The sequence below is a fragment of the Schistocerca piceifrons genome, chromosome X, assembly GCF_021461385.2.
Source record: "Schistocerca piceifrons isolate TAMUIC-IGC-003096 chromosome X, iqSchPice1.1, whole genome shotgun sequence".
Taxonomy (NCBI): domain Eukaryota; kingdom Metazoa; phylum Arthropoda; class Insecta; order Orthoptera; family Acrididae; genus Schistocerca; species Schistocerca piceifrons.
The window spans coordinates 557,712,859-557,739,592 of NC_060149.1; positions in this window are offsets into that span (position 1 = coordinate 557,712,859).

Consider the following 26,734-nt stretch of genomic DNA (forward strand, 5'->3'; position numbering starts at 1 on the left):
TCCTGTTTCGACTGTCTCAGAAACAAATGCACGCCGCCAAAGTTTCTGTAAGTAGCTACATCAGTTGTGAACAGATTATCCCTACTTGTAATTGATTGTTGGTATCCTTTACAAAAACAGCCTGCTGTGGATGATTTTGCCAGTTAATGCATAACGTCACTCATTCCACGTTCTTGAAGGTTTTCTTTTAAATACGTATATTGAATTAATTACATACACTGAGATCCATACATGGGTATGTTGTCAATGAAGGTGTGATGTCATGAGGTTTCAGTGCAAACCATTAAGATATGCCGAACCTGAATTTTAGTGAACCTATAGTGACAACTGAATTTTGTGTCAGATCTCCGCGTCATAAGCAGGATATCATGGTTCATGTCATATCGTGTCACAAACTTTCATTTGTTGCAGTAGGATATCGTTTGTTTGGGGTTTATGGAACATCAAGAGTGAATAAATGAATGAATGGTAATACCACTGTGGGAAAGTATCAAGCCTCCGCGTAAATATTTATTCTATGACTATACGTCGTGAAAATATCAGACCTAAATCATTTGCTGGCACAAATGTACACTAAGGTTTTCTGACTGGGAGCCTTGGGTCGTGGGTTGGATAAATTGTATTACAACTAATTTACATTTCCTTACTTAATGAGGATGTGCTCCTTTTCGTGTCTGGCGCCATTTGCGATCATGCTTATATATTTTAACAGTGATATCAGTTACATACCTCAGAGGACGACTGGATTAATTATGTCAGTTACTTAAAAGAATGGAAATTAGTTTGTCGGAGCCGTGTACGTTGTTCTGCCAACTTCAAGAAAGGAAGTTCTGTCATATAGTCTCTGTATTTTTCTTTGCGATGTGAATCGGTTGTTAGTTGCATTAATTAATTTATCGAGGTTTGTTTAATGGCTATTGAGGTGGTTATCATCAGTCTGACTTATTAAAATAGACTAAATCTATTATTAGACAAACAGTCGCTTTGGTGATTCTTTAGTACTGAAAGTGTTCTGCGGTCCGAATTTTCTGGCACCCCACTTAACTGCTAGTATCGTGTAAAATACCTGTAGACAGGGGGTGACCAGTTACCATCCAATTTTAAAATGGAGGAAGAGAAACAGAATGGTACAGATCTATAGTTATCCCTTGGGAAGTTCAAATTAAGAACAGAGTTTCACGAACTTTATACATGAAAGTGTTATCGTGAAGCAAAATAGAAAGAAGGTCACTCCCTGTCAGAAATTGGCGTTTATAAATCTTCGGTACAGCTTGATGGATAGATGGAGAAGCTGAAATTTTATATTTTGTATCACCCGCTTCCTACTGGTGGCGTTTCCTGGAGCAATTTTAGCGATGTTGAAGAGCTGTCCATTTATTGGGCCCATTCGTCCGGAAATTCCAGTTAAAGGCAGATGGAAGGGGTGACGCTCTTTTATAGTCATCCGGCAATCGTGCGAGCGGTGCAGTCCCTCTTCAGGCATCGCACTTTTATTGCCCTCCCCCACTGGTTAATCAGCTGCTCTCGGTCTAAAGTTACTACCTTACTTTATACACTTCGTGCTCCACAGGATTTTTCTTTGCACTGTACACAGCGTTTTCTCTGAGCGATATCGAAAAAAGTTAGAGGGGAAATTCTTAGTTCCATTTCAGCGTGTTCCAGTCCAATTCCATCTCGGCAATTTCAGCTCCTGACATAAATAAGTGTTGCCATTCCATCACTTCGCCAAATAATCTGACAATAACTATATAAAAATCTAATTGCACTTTCAGTCCTCGAGACCTCTACTTCACCGTACATAACTATCCAATTCGTTAAACTGAAATATTAAAATATCTTGGACCAACACTTGATCAAAAGTTAACTTGAAACCCCAAGTTACTAACCATCTAAAAGAACGGTGAAAAATAGAGAAAAAATATTGAACCTAATAAAAGTCCAGAGATGGGAAACACATTCTGTGACTATCATACGTAAAATATCTGTTGAACACTATGCAGACACTTTCAGCAAGGTTTCTGAATTTCTGTGGAGGAATGGCAGCCAATTATTTCAGTTGGAGTTTTCATAAGCGCTTTAAGACGATCACACCCTAACCGCGAAATACATCCAGATGTGGTTACACCACCCGCTCTGTACGTCACTGTTGACATTACAGCTGATAGCAGGTAACGTCTCCAGACATTCGCCACACCCAGACTCCTTCATCCCACAACCACAGGGTGCAGTGTGATGCAACACTGCAACTCACTCGTTTCCAGTCATCCATTGTCCAGTGGCGTCACCCTCTGCACCATCTCAAGCATCATCTGGGATGGACTGCAGAAACGTGTGACTTATGACGAACTGTTCAACCATTACACCCCATTTACTTTAAACCCGTACGTATAGTCAGTCATTGCGCTAGCTGGACTGCAGACATTGCTTTGGTACTCACGAGTGATACCTTCTGCCGATTTCATGTGATTTTTGACAACCATGCTCAGCAGTACTCGATGGTCGCTGTCCGTCACTACATATGATCTGCCTGGTTTTGATACAGCTGTGGTTTTCCTTCACGTTTCCAATTCAGCCGGCCGGAGTGGCCGTGCGGTTCTAGGCGCAGCAGTCTGGAGCCGAGCGACCGCTACGGTCGCAGGTTCGAATCCTGCCTCGGGCATGGTTGTGTGTGATGTCCTTAGGTTAGTTAGGTTTAATTAGTTCTAAGTTCTAGGCGACTGATGAACTCAGAAGTTGACTCGCATAGTGCTCAGAGCCATTTTTTTCCACTTCACAGTCACATCACCAACATTCGACATGGACAGGTTTAGAAGGGCTGAAATGTTCCTGATGGATCTGTTACTCAGATGACATTCAGTGGTTAGTCCATGTTCGAAGATGATAATGTGTCTTGACCGACCGATCTTGCTGTTACTGCTTCTCTGCTGACAACACAATACTCCCCGCCTCCGTTTATAGTGGCGGGTCAGCCTATATATATATATATATATATATATATATATATATATATATATATATATAGTGGTCAATTCCACGTTACATAAGGATGTCCGAATATACTTCGCCCGATACTGTATCTACATGACCGTAAGCCGTCCCGTCCACTACATAGACTATGGAAGTGTTGTTTAATCTCGGCCCCTTCAAATTTTACCTCCTCAACCTAATACTAGAATGCCTCCTAGCTTTCCTTATCTGTTAATCCTCCCTCACATATATCCTGTACCAGCTAGTAAACGCCTGGAAGACCACCATCGAGCCTGCGCCTCCGACAAAATCGTATCTCAGTACCCGTCTGTTTACCGTATCTTTAGTAACTTTTTCCTGCTGCCACGTTTCTACCATCACTTTTAACCTTCCTTGCATCTCCTCGCACTACGTTCTCTTCTAGCTTAGTTTCAACCACTTCCCCTCTCCACACCGCGAAATAACTCCCGAAACACACCCATCTTCTCAAATATAACGTTCGCTACCTCTTCCATTCCACTCATTTTATCTCTGCATAGCTGCATCCGACCAGCCACTTACCACCAAAATCTCTTGTCTTGACCCTTCTCAATGCGAGTTCAATAATCTTTTGTCATATCACTTCCTCTACAATCCCATCTGCACACGACATCATCAGTACAAATGTTGCCGGCGGATTATAGGTCAATCATCCTCACAAGGTAAGGAATGAGGAGGTTCTACGCAGAATCGGAGTGGAAAGGAATATGTGGAAAACACTGATAAGGAGAAGGGACAGGATGACAGGACATCTGCTAAGACATGAGGTAATGACTTTGTAACGTCCCCTTAGAAAAATTAATGAATTACTGTGCTGATATATCCGTTACGTTATTTGATTTTCAAACAGCTGAGCAAAACTGAATGTACTCAGACATTTCGCTCTTTACCTATTCTGATCAACACTAAACTGACACACAATATTTTTGGCGCCACGCAGTCTGACTTTAAAAAATGGCCCTGACTAACATTAACCTATACCTTTCACAAATCACTTTCCTCACCAAGTATCTTCGTTACTCGAACTACTGCAGTACAGCGAGCGCCACTACTGCCAGCTAAATAAAAGATTCAAACTACTGAAGGCACTAACTACTGATAGGCATAGTTAGCAAATGAAAGAATTTGATAGAGAACAAACAATGTATTTACCTTAATAGTGTTGAAAAATCATAATATACATAGCAGTTCATGACATCCAGTCTTACAAATTTCAAAACTCCGCCATTTCTCTCCCCACATCCACCACTGCTGGCGGGTCACCTCCAACTGCGCAACGCCATGCGCTGTTCACATCCAGCTGCCCAACACTACAATGGCAGACAACAATGCAAACTAGCCACAGACTGCTCACAGCACAGCCAGTGATTTTCATACAGAGCGCTACGTAACGTTGCCCATAAGAAAACATAAACAGCCTACTTACAACTTCCATGGTACTAGAGGGAGCTGTAGAGGGCAAAAACAGTAGAGGAAGACAGAGATTGGAATACGTCAAGCAAATAACTGAGGACGTAGGTTGCAAGTGCTACTCTGAGGTGAGGAGGTTAGCACAGGAAAGGAATTAGTGGCGGGCCGCATCAAACCAGTCAGTAGACTGATGACCAAAAAAAAAAATCCTCACAATATTCAAAACGATGTATTTTACCAATATTTTTCAAGCTTAGAATCATAGATTTCATTTTCATTAAGCTATCTTCATATATTATTTGTACAAGGCTGAAGAGCGGCCACATGGCCGTCTACTTACTGGCCGCTACTGGGAAAATTCAATAAACGGGTAATAAAAATGGATATTAAAATGCATGGTTAAGTAGTTGGCAATGTATAGAATTTATGGGTGCGCATCAGCTCATATTAATTTCCTTCAGTGTTTAAAATCTTTTAATGCCTTAACAACTGGGTGCAATAGCAACATTCCCATTTTTCTCCATAGAGGATAGTGTTATATTACATATCAACAGGTTTGAAAGCTGTTTAGATTTAAGGCCTCCAATATTTACTCCCTAATTTACATTATTCACATCTCCTTCCTTAATTTTACTCACTCAATGTGCATACCTAAAATTGTTAGCTGTCCTGATGGTTTCCTTTTTCTTCAATTGTCTGAAATTTTTTCATGAATCCGGTGTGTTACTAATCTCATACAACGGTTTGGTGGGCAAGTGGGAAGTTTTCATATCACTATTCCAGTGGGCTCCTTCACCACTGTCACCTCAGTCAGTGATTTGTTAAACTGGAGTATGCCTATATGGACCACGGTTCGAGTTCCACGTTAGTCTATAGGTCTCCCTACAGATTTCGCCTTTGTTGGGTATCCTCAGATTATTTATAGAGATGGTCAAATAGGAAAAAATTAGGGTATGTTCCTAGCATACAAGATTCTAAAAGTGAGTAAGGAACTGTTATTAATTTTAAAATGTTCCTTTTACAACATTTTAAAAGTCATAAGACGACTCTGTGCTAGAATGAAGCACGCGTAAAACCACATAAATCTGCAGAGGCCTATTGAAAACCAACTAATAAAATATCCTTCCGTTACACGATATTATATTAGTTGCTTTTCACTGGGCTTCTGTGTGTTAATCCGATTTGACACGTGCTTCAGTCTAGCACAGTGCCGTCTTATGGCTGTAAAAATGGTATGAAAGGAAACTTTAGGATTAGTAACAATTCCTTATTCACATTTTGAATCGTGTATGCTAGGACCATGTCGTAATATTTGCTTATTCTGTTACCCTATAAGAAATATGAAGACGCCCTATGAAGGCGAAACGAATGGTTGATAAGTGAATAAATTTCAACCTCACTGTTTTTAATTCAAAGAAAGTTGTCTTGTCTTCAAGATTCAGGTTTTCCATGAGTTCTCTAAATAGCGAGTGGCAAAGCTGGGACAGTATCTTCGAAAATGACACGGCTGACATCTTTCCGTATCATTTCACAATACACGCTCTGCAGCGTCTATAACACCAACCGTGTTGACGAAACATTTAAGGGGGGTAGGACGTCAAACGGGACGACTTGAAGCAGGAGAGGCACCACAGGACATTTCAATTTCCACTGTCTATACTTTTACCAATAAATTTGTAAAACTGTTGCCCGCCCGAGCTGGGCCGACACGCAGACGTCCCTCTTACGCGGTCCAGTGTTGGCAGAGTTCATAGCGAGGATTCCCGGCTGACACACAGCAGGCGCCGGGAGTGGCCCTGCTGTGCCCGAATGTTACGTACACCGCTGGGCCAGCGTTTAAATGCTGGTTCTCGGCGCTGAATTAACGGAAGGACTGCATTTGTGGGCCAAGGCAAACCATCTTGAGCAGGGCGATGACCTGTGTCTGGCATAATCGTCGACCACACGGAAGTCAATAGAGCAGTAGTGGCTTCTCGAATGCTGGCCCCAAGGGAACTGACACCCGGGACGGGGTCACGGATTTCTTGCTGCTGCTGGAGGGTGATGATCAAGCAGGAGTGACGGCCTGCAACGGCTGAAGTCCGTGGCTTGTGGCCTGATTTCGGTGACAAGGGAGCCGATCACACAATATAGTGACCAGCATCTTCTGTCTGGCTGCCGCCTCGTTGCAGTTCTGGGCTCTGCCTTCTTCTCCAAGTTCTCTTATATTTTTCTCCCGTTATAGTTCATGTGCTTATTACTACGATTTTCGAATTAAGTATCAAGAATTTCATCTGTATGTATTGCAACACATGTCCATATTATAGGACAGTTCATGTCTTCGGTGTATCTTGTAGACCTCTTGTTTTAATGTTGCCTACAGATAAAGATCCTCAGGCGTTAAGTCTGGTGGGCACGCAGATCATTTTGCGTTTCGTGAATGACCAATCCAATGCTCCTCAGATGTTCTGTGAAGAAAATCTGCAATTATCTGTGCAGAATGTGCGGGACATCCGGCATGTTGGTACCACATGAATAGCCGTAAATCTAGTTAAATAGCTTCTAATAACTGCGACTGAAAATGTGAAAAACTGTAGATATTTGCGGTGAGTGATGAAATTCTAGAAAGCTTCGACCGCACTTCAGCAGACCGAGGACGTTGATAATCTACTTCTTTCAGCCAGAGTTGATTTTCAAGTGATCAGCGGTGTACATTATGAAGAATGATTTGACCATCGTTTGTAACCGATGCTTCATCCGTAAACATCATCCTGCCTAGAAACATATTATCACTTCGTAGTTTTCATGGCGACTATCCGAAGAAATGTGACGGATTTTATTACCATGAAGGTGTTCCCATAGCAAAATATAGGAAGGGTGGAACACGTTGGAGTACAGTATTCGCAGAACACTCCTGTGGTTTAACCCACTCGATTCAATTTCCTGACAGTTTGGAAACATTCACCATAAACGAAACCTACATAAACTATATGGACTGCGTTAGATATTGTGTAAACGTGAATATGTCCACGAACAAGTTATTTAATCACAGCAGAACGAGGACTCATGGGTGTCACAGCAGACTAATATGGTTCCATTAAGAAAATACAACTAAGTGTCATAATTCGGAAGCTACAAAAGCAAAATTTATTTCCAAACCTCAGAAAATTCTCCACTTCTTCCACAAAAACTAGGCGCAAATTAGACCTCGATATATTTACTCGTTTTGGACATGGATCTCACTCCATGTAAAGTTGGAGTGAGTAATTTCTTTCAGTAATGTCCCTCCGTGTAACCCCTTTCGTTATCCTTAGGCTCATATCTGAGCATCCTTGTTTCTCCAGAACAGCTTTTAAGAGTCAACTCGTATCCACATGCCATCCTTATTACGGAATGGAATTCTTAGCACGGGAAACGAATCTGCTGACAGTAGTTCTACGGAGTACAAAAAAAGGTAACACATGTCTTTGTTTCAGCGTAAACTCTGATTCGTAGACTAGATTTCGAAAATTAATTTGTTAAGTGCAGGCAGACGCTGAAAGAACAAGAACCAGCAGTGGTTTGGTGGTATGTTCGGTAGCTGGCAGTGATATGCGAATATTGATGCGGAACAATTAGGCTGCGGCCCAAAGACGATGCTCTGGAATTAGGCTGATTACGGTGGAATGCGTTCCGCTCCGTGGGTGTGGTTAGCAAAAGCGTGCTCGTCGGAAATGCGTGCGCCTGGCTGCGCTGGCGGTCAGCCTCTAATTCGATTTTCGCGGCCGCCAATACTGCGTGAAAGTTTCCGCCGGCTATCGCTGTCGCTGTTGGAAATAACGTGGCCCTAAATTACTCAAATGGCAATCACTCTATGCCCGGATCGATCCCTGAAAAATTCAGCCTCTGCATTTCCTGTCTTTAGGGACAAGTCAGAGTTGTGAGCCGCCCAGTGAGCCCTCATTACCAATGTGGATTCCATTTGCTGGCATTACACACAGCAAAAGTCACCATAGCGACACGCTTTGGTTGGCTGCTGACGCTTTAGGGTCAACGTCATTTCTGTCTCCACTGTGTATAAAATGACATTTTCAACTCTAAACTTGTCAGAGAATACGATAAACCTGGACTGTTTCAATGAATGTTTCTAGAAGATTAATTGATTTTAGCTCTTATGATGTAACTGAGATGGTCGGATCATACAGCATAACTGGAAGGTGATGTACAGCAAGTGTAAGGAAATGCATAAAGACGTGGACAAAATTTCCACTTAGTGTAATAAATGACAGCTCTCTTCACATGTGGATAAATGCAAGTTAATTCCTATAACAAAGTACAGTTACGAGATTAGTGGAGAACAAATGCAGCATTTCATGCCGTTTGATAATTTGGGATCATTCTAAAAACAGGTACGAAATGGGATGAACACATGAAATCAGTATTAAGCAATGTGACTGAAAGACTTACAGTTTCTGGGAGAGTTGTGGGCAGGTGCAGCGCACCCTTAAAGGAAATCCCGTACAAGTCGCTGGAGCTATCGATTCTAGAGTATTGTTCTAACTTTTGGAGGCCTCATTAAGCAGGTATGACGGCAGGCGTCTACAGAATCCAGAGCTGCGCTGCTACAGCCATTGTGTGAGTGTGAGTGTATTTGGAGTAGTATCACTCACTTATTATAGTGCGTGTATGTATGCATATTGTTGTGTATTTCTGTGAGTGTATGTGAGGGTGGATAAACACTCTTCGTGTGAGATAGAGGGCACACTGTAAGTATGAGCCATGTTGTTTTGCATCCTTTGTGTGCTTTGTATGCATAGTCTGCACGGTACACTAAGTTTCACTGCTGCTAGCCATATCGAAAGGGACTGTATTTAGTTTAATGTTGTCTCATAGGGGAACTGAAAAATGTTTCATATCAAATGCATTTTAAGTACATTAACTGAAACTGAGCAGATAAGCCCATCAACTATACCTCAACGTTTAGCCTAAATATCTCTATAGCTATTCCAAACTGTTTGAAGAAAATAAAAACATAATATTGGATCAACGATCAAAAAACTTAAACATGTGAGATATATTTCTGTATAAATGTATTTCATGTTAAATTATATTTTGTACATGTATATACAGTTTTTTGTACCTTGTTTTTCTATGTATGTACTAGTATAACTTACATTGAAACATCTATACTAAGTGAAATATAAAATGAATAAACTAGTCCAGCATGTGGGATATATATGTTCTGACTGAAGTATTAAAAAGAAAAGAAAAGAATTGAAAAGAAAAAAACAGAAGAAATAAATCTAGTTTTTTAAGCGCTAGACAGTCGTTTTCCTTCAGTCCACCCTGTATAAATATTTACAAAATGCAGTTACATCTGCATTGCATTTATCCTTTCCATAAGAAGGGATGTATTAACAGTTCATTAAAAGTGTTAAGAGATAACCATCAAGCCCTGCTTGTACTTAATGCCACAATGTATGTGGCCACCAGCCAAATCAGGTTGTGGCCAGATGACGGTGGTGTGCTGCAGTGCAGCCAGCTCTTCATGTCACTCAAGGCACTTGGTCGGTGGCATTGGCAGTGGTAACAAGAACAATGCCTGCATACAGAGATTGCGGAAAAGAGGTCCCTCCGTCGTGTAGTGTGTGTTCAAATAAAAACATAAACACTTCTGTCCTATACTAACAACTGTTTAAGCAGTGGAGAAGCTGACTTAAACTTAGAAGAAGTCTGATCCAAACTTAGGGTGACAGTCGTTTAAACTGCTGAGACATCTAAAGGGCTAGATGGGGAAACTGTTTAAACTTGACACAGCTCGACTTCAATTTTGGACAAACAGTATGGGACATCATGGAAAACCCAATGACCATCCTGAATTCTATAACCAAAAATAGTGCCCTGACAACCATGCAGGCTACACCAGTATGCTAGGTCAGCCATCTTAGCTCACCATCTTCAGTTTGTGTCATAGGGCTGCTGTTTAGAACATCTGAATTTGTCTCCATCAGGACAAAGCTCCATCTTGGATTACCTGCCAATTTACACTTAGAACAACAACCCCACTACCACAGTGATGTCGTAGGAGTGGTGGAAAATTTTTAGCACAATTGATCTTTTTCGAATTTCCCACCGTATTTTGAATTTACCACATTTTTTTTCTAAATTTCCCATGATTTTATACATAGGAAATTGGCTTATGTAGAAGAAACATGGGAAATGTGGCAACACAGCATGATGTCGACCATGAAGTCATACAGGGAGGTGGAGGGGGAAAGCAGGGAACAATGCAGAGTGAGCTGTCTAAGCTATACTACTAGAGTGAATCTCCCTACTGTCCCATCAAGCAAAGACGCAACAGAGATCACCCTGCAGTCTTTTGTTGCTGCTCCAGGTGTCGTCAAGCTGTCCGTGTGTGTGCTTGTCTTGTTACAATCAAGCCCATTTCCTGATTCAAGTTACGTTATGTGGCTGCACGATCCTGCACGGCAAAGTGTAAAATATATCTATTCTTTCAACCCATACTCGCGAGGGGCGGTTGAGATTCTGTTGGGGCTGTGTATGATACTAATGAACCCATAGATTCCATATTTGCTTGACAGTCGTCGGATCCCGACTGAAGCAAGCACCAATATCACGAAACGGAAAAATTGCCACGATCCTGCCACTGCTGAATTTTGATTTATACTGATAGTAGTTCTCCTTCTTACAAGAGGAATTACACGATACTCTCACAAACAAACAATATTCAAATATGAGACATAATGAAGAGCCTGTTGTGTGATCTTTCCTTATATGTGGAATGTATAAAATGCGTAATGAAGCGTGCAATACACTCTGCGAAGGTTTGACATGATAGCTGCTGTGGTGAAGCGAATTCTCATCTGGCGGCGTCAGACCAAACAGCAGAGTACAAGGTGAAAGTGAAGGGTGATATCAGCGCAGACGATCGTTCCCAAATCGTAGTAGCCGACGCATGGGTCATTCTATTTCTGAGGCCGTATAGGTCCAGGGTTTTCACACATCAACATCTTAAGAGTAACACAATATGGGGAATCTATCACCATCAGAGTGAACAGCCGGGGAAACAACCTTGCGATGGCAGGAATGATTGTGAACTATCGGCTGTTGTCTACTTCAGTCGCTTGTCTGTAGATTAACTAAACACATAGAAACTTCTAGATTAAAAACAGTGGTAACTAACATTTTACGCCGTAAGATAATTTAGTTATATTTATTTGTGTTCTTATTAGAAGAAACATATTGTAGTGTGGCTAATAAATGGGACTAGGATCACAATGCATCCAGCTTTGAAATGAGTCTGTTAGGTCTTACCGACTCTAACATCATCTCACACGTCCTTTCGAAACATATATACATTTTAGCAAAAGAGTTTCCTTCTCTATCCGCGCAACAGAGTCGTGAATATTAATATGTAGCCCATACTTTTATGGTGTATTCAGTGAACGCGCTCCTTCAGGCGGTTTGCCGAGTAGTGTGGTCCTCTGGGCTAGTATGAACTGCAGATGATACTAATGAATCCTGTCCTACCTTTCTCTGACGATTTCTATCGCTTTGCAAAGTTTATGATTCGGTTTACACGGAATTTTAGGCCGGCAACTATCTGGTGCCAGGTGAAACAGAGTGACAGAGAAATCGAGGTGGATATATAGATAGAGGGAGGGAGAGAAAGAGAGAGGGACGGAGAGAGAGAGAGAGAGAGAGAGAGAGAAAGTGAGGAGGAAGAGTGTGTGCTTGAGACACACACACACACACACACATATATATATATATATATATATATATATATATATATATGCAAAACGCGATAATAAACTCAAATGACACGCAACAGTTTTAAAGTAACAGATATATCATGACTCTAATGAACTAGTCAACCACGATATTATTACACTTCGCGATTATCGGAAACACGCACTGACGTTCCAGTAAACAATCACGTTGTGACCAAGGAATGCGCATCGCACTGTCAATGCTTTCAGGTCATTTGTAACCTACGGCTGAGAAACATGGATACTATCGTATACGGCTGAGCAGTGGCTCATGATTTTTCAGGGCAGAGTCCTGCGCAAGATCTATGGGGCAACTGAGGATACGTAACAAAGGTTCCTGGAGATCGAGAACGAGCGTTAAGCTGGATCAATTTATACAATGAGTTGAAGCTGTAAAAATAATAAAAAGTAGGACAATGGTTTGGCTTCGAGATATCCTTCGAATGCATCCTGGAAGAACAACTAAAAAGGTTTTTGAATGAAGGTCAACTGGAAGAAGACGGAGAGGAAGTCCACGAAAGGATTTCGGCTGGACATCATTGAAAGAAAGGTGAATTTCGTTGCGACGGAATCTTTTCACGAAATTCCAATCACCAACTTTCTCCTCCGAATGCGAAAATATTTTGTTGACACTGACCTACATAGGGAGGAAAGATCACCAAGATAAAATAAGGGGAATCAGAGCTCGTACGAAAAGGTATAGGTGTTCATCCCTTCCGAGCACTATACGAGATTGGAATAATAGAGAATTGTGAAGGTGGTTCGATGAACCCTCTGCCATGTGATTTGCAGGGCGCCGGCCGTTGTGACCGAGCGGTTCTCGACGCTTCAGTCTGGAACAGCACGACCGCTACTGTCGCAGGTTCAAATCGTGCCTCGGACATGGATGTGTGTAGCTCTAAGTTCTAGGGGACTGATGACCTCAGATGTTAAGTCCCATAGTGCTCAGAGCCATTTGAACCATTTGATTTGCAGAGCATCCGTGTAGATGTAGATGTAGAAGTAGATCGGTATTCACGATATCAGTTTCCTCTGTTTCTTTCGAGTCTTCACGTAAATGTATTCGCCGACGACATAAGTTTCTACTTACTCAATGGTTTACAGTACGCTCCACCTATTACAGGGCGCAAGCATACTACTAAGTGCTAGGAAGCGAGAATAATCCAGAATTCACTCAAATCTTGCAGGAGAGAGAGAAGTGTGGATAGTGGCAAGCTGTTCGGTTCATCTCTTTTCATTCATATGCGACAAAATTATCTGTCCGTATGCGGATTGTGCCAGATAGAATCTGATAATATAAACGTTTAGATGGATTAATAAGGTTACAGTGGTGGTACGGGCTGATTTTGTTACAGGACAGGAAGCCGCAAGTATTGCACGCCGCAGAACTGTTAGCTGTTGTCTTGAGGGAAGTCGCCTCGTCTAGCATCATACTGGCACCCGGCATGTTGTGTAGTTTATTGCATGTATCCACTTAGGACGGCCGAGCTCGAAGAATTCGCTCCGGACGATAGAATTCTGCCGACAGGAAGTAGGCATCCGGTACACGCTAAGAAAAGTGCATTCCACTGATAAACATCTCCTGGCTGCCCAAACTAGACGGAAAAAGAGGTCTGACTTATTACAGAAAGCGGAGAGTTGACGGATAGTGTCGAGCACTGTTTTTTAGATTTTCCAATGGCTTGTGATGCGAGGCTAGCTGCTGCTTGAGAGGCCACCGACTGGTGAAATTTACGTGACATCAGGAGGACATAAGATGTAGCGTGAATTTTGTTAGAAAAGTTGGTAGGAAATAGAAATTGTTGTTTTTTCACGTGTCGCGTTTTCTGGAGGGAGACTGCGAAACAATTACGCCACTGGCGGTCCGATGTAATTTTAAGAGGCATGGTTGCCGAGATTCAGTTCCTTATTGACTAGAAATTAGGACTTCTTCTGTGAACCCGTGGCTGAATGCATCGGTATTGTGCAGAATTGAGTCTCAACTGGAGCAGCAGATTCCGTTTGTAGAGAGGGTCCAATGTTCGTATCCTCGACAGGAAGTTTCCAGCGACGTACATGATGGCAGACACGGTGCCACCGATCTGCTCACATAGCTCAACTTATAACAGTAAACATAACTTGCAACTTTGGCATGGTCGGATCATCGCAGACTAGTAGTTCTGAATAGTCTTCGGATTCACTTCCCCACATTCTTCAGCACATTTTCAGTTGCAGTGGCATCTTCGTTTCTACGGACAATCACTCTAATCGGTGTATAGGCAGGTCGAGCTAAATTTCAGAAACTCAGGCACATAATTATGAGCTAATTCAGAACTTCAGCGAGTAACTTTGCCTACCGGTAAATCACTTATCCACTTCTCAACGTTAATATCCTATGAAACTTCCTGGCAGATTAAAACTGTGTGTCGGACCGAGACTCGAGCTCTGGATCTTTTGCCTTCCGCAGGCAAGTGCTCTCTACCAACTAAGCTACCCAAGCACGACACACGACCCGCCCTCCACCAGTATCTCGTCTCCTACTCTCCAAACTTCACAGAAGCCTGCAAGGTTCGCAGGAGAGCTTCTGTGAAGTCTACCCTCTTCCTGTGTCCATCCTGCACACTTTGCAACTGAAAGTCTTTCTGCACATTCCCGAGACCTTCGAACCTAAAACATCGCCTAGCCCATTCGACATAGCCCCCACTATCCGTAAAGCCGCCTCCCGCGCGTAGTGGCCACCTGACGTATTAACCGAAATAATATCCCCGTTGTATTTGACGTGTATGGGAAAAAGGACCTAACGACTCTAATTTTAAATTGTGGATTTATAATTTTGTGGTGGATTTGCTATTGATGGTATAATCCGAATTTGTGTCTCCTAAGCAGTCTCTTGCGGATTTTGCCGTTTGAAAGTCAAGTAACTGTTAATCTACATCTACATTTACATACCTTCACCACAAACGACTACACTGCGCATGCCAGAGGGTACGTTGTCCCACTGAAACCTTCCCGTCTCCTCTGTATCTCTTTTGTTACGCAACCTTTCCTTCTACAATAACCTATGAAACCTTCGCTTAGGATTTCTATCTCTTTCTTAATAATAACAAATGAAATCTTCGATTTGAAATTAATTCTCTTTCTCAATAACAATAAGTGTGATCTTCGCATAAAAATTCAAATGCTGCTTATTGAAAGTGATTTGCTGATTATTTCGACGAAACATAGAATGTGTCGTCGTCGTGGCCCTCAGTCGTTACCTGCAATAACCCAAAACTGTTCCTTGCCTTTTTTACTGTTATTGGATCGCCATCTGACTGCTATATCGAACTGCAACATGAATATACTTACTCTGTTTCACTATACTCTATTAGCTGCTGGTGGGCTGTCACAATAAGTGGCTGTATTTATTACCAAAGCTGAAGTTATTCTTTAATAGCAAAGCTGACATTATTCTTTAATTAATTTGACTGAAGTTACGTAATTCATAGTTAAACTTTTTCTTGACGATAATAAAATTTTGCGAAGTTTTAAGTTGATGGTTTTTTGGATGGATTATAATCAGTAATACAATAATGCTGGCAAAAATTAATTATATTCTGAAAACGATTCTTCAGATATTTACAATTAGTAATGAAATGATTTTACAAACGTTCAAATCGGGCTTACTTTTTACAATAATCTTACAACTAGCATTGCGCAAACATACCTGCAGTAGTTTTGAGTTTCTCAAAAAAAAAAAAAAAATTTAATAATATTAGTTCCTCTTATGATAATAGTTAGCTGATGTCTCTGTACATCCGTTTATGTTGTTGTTGTTGTTGTTGTCGTCTTCAGTCCTGAGACTGGTTTGATGCAGCTCTCCATGCTACTCTATCCTGTGCAAGCTTCTTCATCTCCCAGTACTTACTGCAACCTACACTCCTGGAAATTGAAATAAGAACACCGTGAATTCATTGTCCCAGGAAGGGGAAACTTTATTGACACATTCCTGGGGTCAGATAAATCACATGAACACACTGACAGAACCACAGGCACATAGACACAGGCAACAGAGCATGCACAATGTCGGCACTAGTACAGTGTATATCCACCTTTCGCAGCAATGCAGGCTGCTATTCTCCCATGGAGACGATCGTAGAGATGCTGGATGTAGTCCTGTGGAACGGCTTGCCATGCCATTTCCACCTGGCGCCTCAGTTGGACCAGCGTTCGTGCTGGACGTGCAGACCGCGTGAGACGATGCTTCATCCAGTCCCAAACATGCTCAATGGGGGACAGATCCGGAGATCTTGCTGGCCAGGGTAGTTGACTTACACCTTCTAGAGCACGTTGGGTGGCACGGGATACATGCGGACGTGCATTGTCCTGTTGGAACAGCAAGTTCCCTTGCCGGTCTAGGAATGGTAGAACGATGGGTTCGATGACGGTTTGGATGTACCGTGCACTATTCAGTGTCCCCTCGACGATCACCAGTGGTGTACGGCCAGTGTAGGAGATCGCTCCCCACACCATGATGCCGGGTGTTGGCCCTGTGTGCCTCGGTCGTATGCAGTCCTGATTGTGGCGCTCACCTGCACGGCGCCAAACACGCATACGACCATCATTGGCACCAAGGCAGAAGCGACTCTCATCGCTGAAGACGACACGTCTCCATTCGTCCCTCCATTCACGCCTGTCGCGACACCACTGGAGGCGGGCTGCACGATGTTGGGGCGTGAGCGGAAGACGGCCCAACGGTGTGCGGGACCGTAGCCCAGCTTCATGGAGACGGTTGCGAATGGTCCTCGCCGATACCCCAGGAGCAACAGTGTCCCTAATTTGCTGGGAAGTGGCGGTGCGGTCCCCTATGGCACTGCGTAGGATCCTACGGTCTTGGCGTGCATCCGTGCGTCGCTGCGGTCCGGTCCCAGGTCGACGGGCACGTGCACCTTCCGCCGACCACTGGCGACAACATCGATGTACTGTGGAGACCTCACGCCCCACGTGTTGAGCAATTCGGCGGTACGTCCACCCGGCCTCCCGCATGCCTACTATACGCCCTCGCTCAAAGTCCGTCAACTGCACATACGGTTCACGTCCACGCTGTCGCGGCATGCTACCAGTGTTAAAGACTGCGATGGAGCTCCGTATGCCACGGCAAACTGGCTGACACTGACGGCGGCGGTGCACAAATGCTGTGCAGCTAGCGCCATTCGACGGCCAACACCGCGGTTCCTGGTGTGTCCGCTGTGCCGTGCGTGTGATCATTGCTTGTACAGCCCTCTCGCAGTGTCCGGAGCAAGTTTGGTGGGTCTGACACACCGGTGTCAATGTCTTCTTCTTTCCATTTCCAGGAGTGTACATCCTTCTGAATCTGCTTAGTGTATTCATCTCTTGGTCTCCCTCTACCATTTTTACCCTCCACGCTGCCCTCCAATGCTAAATTTGTGACCCCTTGATGCCTCAGAACTTGTCCTACCAACACATCCGTTTATAATCTCTTGTAAATCATAGCTGGTGGCTGGCAGGCACCCCGCTCCTCTCAACCTCTCGCTTCAGACGTACTACCGACCCGCTTCACATCTCGCTTGCTACTGACTTCCTAAGAACGCTAAAGTGCGGTCTCTCCCGCCAACAATGCTTTCTGGTGCAGAAAATCCCTGCTATCATTACAAAACGTATCAATGTGCGGTCTTTCTCGCTCTTTTCTTAAAATGTATCCATACGCGGTCTCTCCCGCCCTTTTCAAAATTATACCAATGCGCGGTCTCTCCCGCCAACAATACTTCGGTGCAGACATTCCCTGCTACCACAATTATTTCCAAAATGACAAATACTAATTATCCCTACTTAATCCTATCAATAAAATATAAACATCTTTCATAAATTCTGGTTTGACAATAGACAATAGATATATACACGTCTTACACCACTACCAGTCATTTTTTCCTGAACCACAGACAAACAGAGCAATGGAAGTGTCAGTATGCAACTGTACGAGCCCGAATTTGTCTTATCTTGTCTTCATGGCCCTTACAGGAAATGTACGTTGACGGCTGTAGAATCGTTCTACAGTCAGCTGTAAATGCCAGTTCCCTAAATTATCTCAGTAATGTTAGTTAGAATTCTCTCAATAAATCCAAGTCAAACATTTGCCTTTCCTACTACCGACGTGACGCGCTCATTGCATTCCATAGTACTTTGCAGTGTTACTTCTAGATATTTACTAAACGTGTCTTTGTTATTCAGCACACCCCTTACATAGTATGTGAACATTACCTGATCGCTTTTTCTATTCGTCCACATTAAATTATACTTATCTATATTTTGAGAAATCTGCTATTCATCACACTAAATAGATATTCTGCCTAAATCATCAGATGTCCTCGTAAAATCGTTCAACGACAACGCTTTCCCGTACACTTGATGGCCACTTGCAGAAAGTCGCAGATCACTTCTCATTCTATCAGTCAGTTCGTTTATGTATATAGGAAACAAGAACGGTCCTACCATACTTCCCTGGGGCTCTCTTGACGAGATCTTTGTCTCTGATGAACACTCGTATTCCAGGACTACGTACTGGGTTCTGTTGCTTAAGAAGTCTTCGAGCCACTCACATATCTGAGAATCTATTCCGCATGATCGAATCTTCGTCAACAGTCTGTAGCTGGGAACTGTTTCGAACCGCTTTCTTGATATCTAAGAATATGGAACCCGCTTGTTGCCCGTCATCCATTGTTTTCAGGATATTGTACGAAAAAAGGGCACGCTAGGTTCCATACGAGAGGTGCTTACTAAATCCGTGTTGAATAGCGTAATGATGCTTTTTCGTCTGAAGAATTTTTATTATATTCACACTGAAAATACGTTCAAGAATTCTGCAACAAATCATTGTTAAAGATATTCCCTGTAATTATGTGACTCCGTTCTTCTACCTTTCTTATAAACAGAAGTCACCTGTGTTTCCACCCGGTATTTTGGGACTTCTCGCTGGGCGAGTGATTCGCGATAAATGCAAGGTAAGTAAGGGGCCAAAGCCGACGAATTCTCTCTGTGAGACCGAACTGGGTTTTCGTATGGCCCTGGCGACTTATTTGCTTTCAACTTTTTCAGTTGCTTCTCATCACCAGGTGTACCTATTTCTATGCCCTTCATACCAGAGTCTATGCTTTCGTGAAACAATGGTACTACTTTACGATTCTCCTGCGTTAATGATTTTTTAAACAGAAAATTTAAGATTTCAGCTTCCGTTATGGCTGTCTTCTGTTGTCACACCAGCCTGGACGAAGAACGACTAGATAGAAGCCTTCGTCTCAATCACTGATTTTACATAGTACCAAAATATTCTCGGCAAAATCTTTCGCTAACGTATGATGGTGGAAGGTGCATGCGTCGTCTATCGTTCTTTTTGTATAGGCACGAATTTCTGCTAACTTTTGCCTGTTGAGATTCCCGCGATATTTTTTGATGAAACACTACAAAAATCTCTGCTTCCTCAGAAAATTCTGAGTTAAGCTATTAAACGATGGTTGGTCTCTTCCTTCCTTGATGTGCTTAGTCGGCACGTACTTCTCCAGAGCCCGATTTACACTCTGTTTAAACTTTGCTAATAATTCTTTTATGCCCATCTCATAGATACTGAATATATCCATTCACTGTCGAGGCAGGAGAATAAGCCACTGATTTTCGTGGCATGCGAAATCTACTATGAAGCGATTTACTTGCCGAGTGTGGGTATTAATTTAAGAATGTATTGTCATCTTAATTCCTAGAGAGCAGATAAGTGATAGAAACTTCATTATAATGAAATAATTGAACATTCGATTTTAACAGATCGTGTTCTTTTATCCATAACATAATGATGTGATTTCAGCATATACATGACCACCAGCACTTCTCTCTATGGGTTAGATTGCTGAAATCTGACACAGCTATTAGGTGAACGTTCGCGTGGAAGTCAGTGAAAGGTACATTGAACTAAAGAATCCTTTGTGATAGTGTCAGTACACATATGCCCTGGTCGAATGATGCATCTATTACAGACGTTTTCGCAAATTCATGTATTAGAGCCATGTGAGAACAGGCACGCTTTGCATCTGAAATTCATTCATTGCTTTGCTTTACCGAGGGGTTTCTATATGCTTATGTGAAGTGCTGTGGTCTACAGTATTGGAGATCAAGCGGCATTAGATGAACTCTAAAATTATAGCCTTCTTTGCAAAAAAATGGGTCTGAGCACTATGGGACTTAACTTCTGCGGTCGTCAGTCACCTAGAACTTAGAACTACTTAAAACTATCTAACCTAAGGACATCACACACATCCATGCTCGAGGCAGGATTCGAACCTGAGACCGTAGCGGTAGCGCGGTTCCAGACTGTAGCGCCTAGAACTGCTCGGCCACCCCGGCCGGCCCTCCTTTGCAGTGTCACTCGATAATTTATCAGATCCACTCTGTTTACAGCCTATGGTTTGACCTGATGTACTAGAGTGATTTTCATTGCTATAAACAAATTAATTTCAATTGTTTTATGTAAGGGTGTGAGTAAATGCGTCAGGTTTAGTGTTTTTATTTCCTACTACGCGAATAGTTATATGCGAAGCCAAAGAAAATTCTTTCCATTGGTCAGCTTTACAGATCAATTTGGTAAGGAATATACAATCTAATTTAACTGATCCTCTAGCCATTTATCTCCCTCTTTCGTTGCCCATTTCCAGTTCTAATAAATTAATGTAAATCCATTACATAATTCTTACTTTCACTGTTGTCACGTTATTATAATAGTTATCATTACGAATTATTTCAGCTTTGAAGTGTAACAGTTAAGTGCATTACTAAATTTTACGCTTTATTTTGAGGAGTTCTTGATATATTGCTTCCTGTATTACTTTCGTTGTACCTGGAAAGGAAAGCTTACAATAAATGTATATTCCCAGTTTTGTCATTGGTTGAGACGAGGCATGGACTATTGATTAAAAACCGTCGAATATATAATATGCTTCAGCGTCCAGCTGTGATATACATGTTAGAAGTTACAGGGAGAACTTGAAAAACAAATAAATGAACAATGAAATTAACGGAAAATGAAGACGAGTTTGCTACTGTTATTGCAGGAAAGGAAGTGAAAGGGACGCGTAGCCAGGCGAAAGAGTGTTCCACAGAGCCATGTTCTCTGTTTTATTGTAAGAAACAGGAGAACATCGCCAAGTGGAATGCGGCTGAATGACTTAAAAATCATGAATCGCTAAATACCATAGCACATGCAGAAATGCAGACTATTCAGTGTCACACTGGTGCCGTTGTACACTCATTATGAATTTAACAAAGACTTTTGCATGACGCCTCTGAATCTTTGTAACCAATTGCGTATCACTTGGGAACCAGACGAAATGCTAGTCGTCTCCCTGGTAATTTTTTCTAGCATACTGTACATAGTCACAAATGAGGGAAATGTAGCAGTGAATAAAACACATCGTCTCTTGAATTTCGCTTCATCCCTTACCAGCTGAATGGCGAAAGGTAGCAGGAAGGGTTGTCCCTTTTGTAGAAGTAGCGTTTCTGGTGCCCAAATGTCGCGACATATATGCCGGCCGCGGTGGTCTAGCTGTTCTAGGCGCTGAGTCCGGAGCCGCGCGACTGCTACGGTCGCAGGTTCGAATCCTGCCTCGGGCATGGATGTGTGTGATGTCCTTAGGTTAGTTAGGTTTAAGTAATTCTAAGTTCTAGGGAACTTATGACCGTAGATGTTAAGTCCCATAGTGCTCAGAGCCATTTGAACCATTTTTTTGTCGCGACATGTGGCAAAAGTGTAGACATAATATCTGAGTAGTGTCTTACGAAATGGTGTTTAGTGAACACGGTAGCACGTTGTTCGATAATCGACCTTGAACGCCGGTGGCAATCGATACACGACTCACAGTTCACGGCCTATCGTAGATTACACAAGAATTAGGGTTTTGAGGTCAGCAGGGTATACGATGATTCATCAGTATCACATAGACAATGTTTTCACACGCGTAAACCGCCGTACACGACGGGCATTTGTTTGACGAGCTGACGTCACGTCTCCTTCACAGCGCCATACGGGGCAATGAAAGGTCTGCTGCGAATAAGATCACGACCGATTTGAATCTGTGAACCCATTTCTATTAGGATCGTATGGAGACCAATGCACCGCATAGCAACAACAGCCAACAACCGACATTACGTTGGGTATTTTAGCCACTGGGTGTAATAAATGGTTCAAATGGCTCTGAGCACTATGGGACTTAACATCTATGGTCATCAGTCCCCTAGAACTTAGAACAACTTAAACCTAACTAACCTAAGGACATCACACAACACCCAGTCATCACGAGGCAGAGAAAATCCCTGACCCCGCCGGGAATCGAACCCGGGTACCCGGGCGTGGGAAGCGAGAACGCTACCGCACGACCACGAGCTGCGGACTGGGTGTAATAACTCTTGTTTAAATATTCCAGGCTGGTTAACATACATCCATGAGGAATTAAATTAAATTACAGAAATCCAACTAGTAACGTGTAACGAAGTCTTCCACAAAGATAAGGGCAGCGACGCGACGTGGTGTTGACGTCCCGCGATACCGAAAGCGCTGGGGTGATAACGTTAACCGTTACCGCTCATCTCAGGGTTACTAGTTAAAGCTGTATCAAAGACATGCACATTTCCCCTTTCTGCGTTCTGCATATGCCCTATAGACTGCCCTCATACCATATAAGCATCGACATATCAGCTGAGTGTTCCGGAAGCCATTGTGACACGATGTGGGAGTGGTGGGACAGTGGTTTGTCTACTCCGTCAGTCCTCGAAGATTCGACTGGGTTAATAAATAGAAGACACGTTAAGATGTTAACTGAAGTGCTTCCGTTGTACTACATATTTCGGGGGCACCATTACACTATTGCCATTTGTGGTACAACAAGGTCTTTTTTTAATTTATTTGCTTTCGGGACGAGTCCATTCAACGTTCGCAATACTGGAATGTCAATTATGACGCTATGATTGTAAGGGAAACAGAATACGGGTCTCTTCAGATAGCAGTCCTTCGAGCTGACTGTGCAGCTACAGAGGCGGATTACAGCTACGTTGACACTCTACGGTCGGACGTATTATGTTTATAGGTCAGGAATGCCTTGGACGGAAAGTTTACCCTCAGGCATCGGCCGCCTGCCGTTGATGGAGGCGAATAAAAAGAAGTACTTGAATGGATAATATGTTTATGTGCCATCTTCGTGTGAGAAATGATGGCAGACGCATTTCGTCCTACCTCCACATGTAGCGCACAAGAATACCTCCACTGTCTATTAGAAGGGTGTTCGCTTGGTAAATGAGATGGATTCCGCATCTTATTTTCGACGTATTTTACTCTATCGTCGGCATGTACCTATGTGTGACGCAACCCATCAGTCCGGACGACTATTTAGTTAGTCTAATGGCAATGTCCCTGTGCCCGCGATAATCACTGTGCCCTGCGGTGCGAGGTGGCAGCTTCTGTACTTCATTGCGATGAGGGTTTCTTAATTAAATAACAGTTAATTACTGACCAGCAGTGAACTGCTAAACGATTTAAACCCGTGTGACACGACTTTCCGCTTCATTCAGCAACATGGTACTTGATTTTGGTATTCACGACGCACGTTTAACACCGTGACACGAGAAACGTCCAGATCTTGCACCGCCTCGAAGGTGAAGCGTCCTGTGCGGGTGGGAGCCACTGTCTGGCCAGTAAGGCCCGTAAGACACGATATGCCTAAACCGTAGACCTATGCACCAGCGCCCCAAGCATGCATATCTGTAACTACAGGCTGTTTCACGTAGACCTATTACACCATCCATGTGGGATATACCCTGCGCGCATGCGATAACAGAATTGTCTGATCTCGTGTAAAGTCATTCGTTCTACCGCACGAAACACAAAGGGGCCATGTAACATATTGTAACGTCACATGTTTGAATTATTTATGTGACTCAAGGTTCCTATTTCATAAGAAAATGTTTATCATTATTTATTAAGTAACTATGTCAATTACTACTGTTCTGAATTACGACACTTGGTTACACAGGTATATATGTATTTATACACCATTATGCACACGGAGGACCCACTTGTTTTTGGAACTATTGCCCTGGTAGTGACAGTAAATCTTCGGATTAGGACAGAACGACAACGAAAACAAAAAGCCAGACGTTGTTGAGTTCAACATGGTTGAAAAGGATCTGAGCACTATGGGACTTAACATCTGAGGTCATCAGTCCCCCAGAACTTAGAACTACTTAAACCTAACTAAACTAAGGACATCATACACATCCATGCCCTGAGGCAGGATTCGAACCGACCGTAGCAGTCGCGTGGTTCCGGACTAAAGCGCCTAGAACCGCTAGGCCACAACGACCGGCCTGTTCAGTTCGATTCTGGCTAAAAAGAGGGGACAAAGGCAGACTGCTTATGAAAGAACTGAGACTCGAAGATCTGCACGAATTTCGGAGCTTTGTCAGGATGGACATGGCCTGTTTCGAGAAGCTTCTGTCTATGATAGAAGATGGAATAAGAAAGTGTGACACAGTCATGAGTGAGGATGTGTCACATTCTCGAAAGTAAGAATTAAATCAGATGTTTGTACGTTTTGTGATTATACCAACCTAAATCACGAATGAAATACCAGTAAATGCCTTGTTACGTTGCAGGCTTGATGTAACATTACGTTTCCTGGCAACTGGGCAATCTTTTAAGAATACGGCTTTTAGCCACAGAATAGTACAGCCCACCATTTCAAACGTTGTTGTGGATATGTGCACTGCAAATTGTAACACTTTAAAGAACCAATACTTAAAGGTGTACTTGTGTTATTTTTCCAAGTTTGGACTATATATATGTGCTACTACCAAGGGGAGGCCGCCAATTGTGAAATCCAGATTCGATTCATACTACGCATAATAAAAGCTCATGGCCAGAGGTGTAATGTGGCAAAGCACCAAGATGCACTTCTCAGCTGTTGTCGAGAAAATCGACAGTTAAAAGAAACCGTTGCGATGAAATACTCTCTACGATTAATAATTTTCTACAGCGTTGTGGTGCAGCGGTAAGCGCTGGGGTTTGTAATCCGAAGGTCGCCGGTTCGAATCCCGCGCCATGCAAAATTTTTCTTTTTTAGTATTTGCTTTTTGTAATTCATATAATTCCCGGCAATCAGTTGCAACAATTATGCATATAGTAAGTTGTTGAAAGTCGTTTATCGTGGAAAAACTGGCGACTTCGAACATCATTATGTTTTCCGCAAACAAAGTTGTATTTCACAAATGTTATTAATTGTCTTCATAATGTTAACCACGTATAGTTAACGGAAGACGTAGAAACGATATTCCGAAACGAATACGTACAGCGTTAGTCAAACGTTCGAATTAGAATAGTAACGCCACGAACACAAATTTGCTGTGGCAGGTATGAAATATAAACTCCGTTACTCGCTCGTTACACTTGAAGGACAGATGTTGAATGGGCCGAAATGAGCCGCCGCATAACAGCGTAGTTGCCTGCTAACTTCGAAAGAAGGTAGATGCGGTCCCTAGCGCAACTTATAACATCGTCGAAAATCAGTGCGGACGGGAGAGCTTTGGTACACCCTGTTAAACAAACGGAAAAATATAGGCGGTACAATTGGAGAGCGATCCGCCTTCACCAACATGCATAAGCAATTCATATATATATTCGGGTTCGTAATCTGAAGGTCGCCGGATTGAATCTCGCGCCATGCAACTTTTTTTTATTACTAGTTTTTTGTAATTCTCATATATATATATATATATATATATATATATATATATATGAGAATTACAAAAAACTAGTAATAAAAAAAAGTTGCATGGCGCGAGATTTGATCCGGCGACCTTCAGATTACGAACCCGAGCGCTTACCGCTGCGCCAGGACGCCCTGGAAAATTATTAATCGTAGAGAGTATTTCACCGCAACGGTTTCTTTTAACTGTCGATTTTCTCGACAACGGCTGAGAAGTGCATCTTGGTGCTTTGCCACATTACTCTTCTGGCCATGAGCTTTTATTATGCGCAGTATGAATTGAATCTGAATTTCACAATTGGCGGCCTCCCCTTGTAAGAGTTTTGCAGTCCTCGTCTGTCGCATTGGACCAAACTGTAGGACATTCCCCCTTACACTGCCAGTTTCTCTTTTCTGGCATGCTGAAAACAAGCAAGAGATACAATCAGATAAAACCTGAACTTTCGTGAACTAAAGCATTACGATTCAAACCGAAAATCACAGTATAACGTTATATGCATATTACTCAGAACCAAACGATTTCCGACTACCTTATTATAATACAGTTGGTCATACATACACCTTTTTTCTCTGTGTGCTTGATTTAAGACGCTTAACGCCTCTTTGCTCCAATTCATTTCTAGAATACGAAGCTGTCAATAGAAACATTCTTTCACAAACAGCTAGTGTAAAAGATTCTACAGCAAAAAAAAAGTTTCTTTTCTGCATTTATGAAACCTGCTTACTGAGAGAAGAAAAAATGCAAAAGATCCCCAACACGAAATATCCCCACACGAAAATCTGAAATTAGCCACT